General features: G+C 43.0%; 1 long non-coding RNA gene across 1 annotated transcript in view; it reads right to left on the reverse strand.

The window, feature by feature from the left end:
- LOC106522277 (uncharacterized) overlaps positions 1-1,468 on the reverse strand; it is a 22,693-nt gene extending 21,225 nt beyond the window's left edge. The window contains exon 1 of the long non-coding RNA XR_001310760.1: positions 1,184-1,468. This is a non-coding gene — a long non-coding RNA (uncharacterized LOC106522277). The remainder of the gene's footprint in view (positions 1-1,183) is intronic.
- Positions 1,469-2,570: the final 1,102 nt, after the last annotated feature.

Raw genomic sequence — 2,570 nt, forward strand, 5'->3', positions numbered from 1 at the left:
CAAATTTTCAGGCTAACAAGACAAATAATCTTACACATTCTGAAAACAAGATGATTATTCTTACACAATCAGTTCTTGTTTAGTAAATCAGTCTCAAACAAGATCAAAGACTTTTTGGCTGATATAAGATTTTAAAATTTGGTAAGATGGACATTTTTTGCAGTGTGTGTTTGAAACTGCAAGTTACAGTTTGCTGCAGTTTTGAGTGAAACAATAAAACATCCAGTAGAACCGTTGCTAATCTATCAGTAGCGTCAATAATCGATACAAAATAAATTTCTTCTTCCATTTTTTTTTAATACTTAACTTCTCAAAAAAAGTCTGAAAAAGAAATTTTAATCTTGTCCTCACATGTCGACGTTGTTTTGAGGTCCAGTTTTCAGAGTAAATGAAACAAACAAGCTCAGAAATCTCTGGGCTGGAAGTATTGATGTCTAAAGCACTTCAGCATTATCTCCGTCTGACACACACACACACACACACACACACACACACACACACACACACACACACACACACTGCACTTCCCCTTCCTGGTGGAGTGCAGGATGTGCAGCTAAAGAAGTAAGCAGTTTCTCTCCTCCCTGCTGTTGCCAGGAATGCTTTATGAGCCATGTTACCATCGACATTCTCCTGATTCAATCAGGCGACTCGCTGCCTTGTAAAGTCAGTTCACTTTATGCAGTCTCSTGTGTTCTGGACTCCCGAGCTCCATCCTGGCATTCAGGAAGTGGCCTATAGAGAAAGCGTGCGAGGCTGGCACGCAACCGCCTAAAAATAGCCGCCGCAATACTTCACAGAAATTTGTTGTTTTTTTGTTTGTTTTTTTGGTCAGTTTGCGCTGGCAGGTCAGATTTGAAGCTGAAACTGTAAGTTCTCGCTGAATTTGCAAGAGCTGCAGGGCAAAGATGTGAAGACAAAACGGTGARATTGTGAARGAGGAAGAGGAGGAGGAGAAAGTGGATATCAGGATATCAAAGGAGGAAGAAAGAAAACACAGTGACCTCACTGATAGCATCTCCTGCATCCGTGTTTACAGAGAGGAGGAGAGAGCTGCAGGGGAAACTTGAAATATGCATAAAGGCAAAGAAAAGAGTGGAAAGAGTTTATAAAGGAGGAGAGTTGGAGGGACTGTGGAGAAAGAGTACAAAAGAGGAGCAGAAAGACTTTTTTATAGACTTACCTATGGGTTGTGGCCGGTGGGATGGAGAAGTGGGGAGAGTCAAAGGGTCCTGGGGTGGTTTAGGTGGTGAGGGGTGGTCTTGAAGCCAGGCTGCAGCGTGGTCCAGGAGAGGGTGGGTGGAAGGATGGAGTGACAGGGAAACGGGGAGGCTTGAAAGGGGGGAGAAGTGCCGCCGCTTGCCTTCTCCCTCCCTCCCTGGTTTTCTCTCGTTTTTCCCTCCTCCAGTGAACACTTGCGCTCTGACCTGCTCGCTCCGAGGCAGACACTGAAACCAGAGTCACAACAGGCAGAGGAAGACTTTACATTTTACAAGCTCTGCCAAACGGGTGGGGACGGGGCCCCCCCTCCCAGCCTCCTTCAGGCAGCCAATGGATGGTGGCAGAGATGTGACCCATCAGCCAATAAAAGCTCCGCCAGCCGGTTTCTCACCCCAGCCAATAAGTGCAATAGCTCATATCCAGTTGGAATAATTACAGAATAGAAGGAGTCATGAAAAGCCCACCCCCCTCTGAAGGACACAGAGAGCCACACTGCTGCCAGGGACTGATTTAAGGCTGCCACTTTAGACTGATCAGATTCTGCAGTAAATCCAGCAACATATCACTACAACCTGACGTCCAGGAGAAGAAGTCAGCTGGAGTTTGATGAGCAGAGAGGTTACGACTCAAACACAGGAAACAGAATCAACAGAGAGAGAACAAACTAAACAGCCACCACTAAATACAAGAAACCAAGAGACAGTTTGTACTGAGAGAAGTCAGGTGCGATCATTTGGTATTAAAAAAACAGTATTAAATCAATTTAATTCAGTTTATTTTCATAGCATCAAGTCACAACAGTTTTTCYGCATTAGTTTTGGACAAGTTTCTAATTTTAGTGATATTCCGTAGGTGGAAGAAGGCGATCCTAGTAACATTTTTAATGTGGGGTTAAAAGGGGGCTTAAACATCCTCGCTGCAGGACGGAGCATTTCCATAGGTCATTCATTCCAACTGCAGTTAGACTGTACAACACATCATGATGTCATCAGTTAGACTGTATAACACATCATGATGTCATCAGTTAGACTGTACAACACATCATGATGTCATCAGTTAGACTGTATAACACATCATGATGTCATCAGTTACACTGTATAACACATCATGAAGTTATCAGTTAGACTGTACAACGCATCATGATGTTATCAGTCACTTGGACAATTCACCTACACTGCCATCACTAATATGCACCTTCATATACATTAATTTTTGTACTGTACTTTACGGTGTATATATGTGACCCATCAAATCAAAATGAGGATTAAGTCAAATTTGGTCAAAATGACCTAATTACATTTTCAGATTCCTGCTTTAAAAGCTACAGTTTGATACCTGGATCATTCTGA

The sequence above is a fragment of the Austrofundulus limnaeus genome, unplaced genomic scaffold (assembly GCF_001266775.1).
Source record: "Austrofundulus limnaeus strain Quisiro unplaced genomic scaffold, Austrofundulus_limnaeus-1.0 Scaffold125, whole genome shotgun sequence".
NCBI classification, from domain to species: Eukaryota; Metazoa; Chordata; class Actinopteri; order Cyprinodontiformes; family Rivulidae; genus Austrofundulus; species Austrofundulus limnaeus.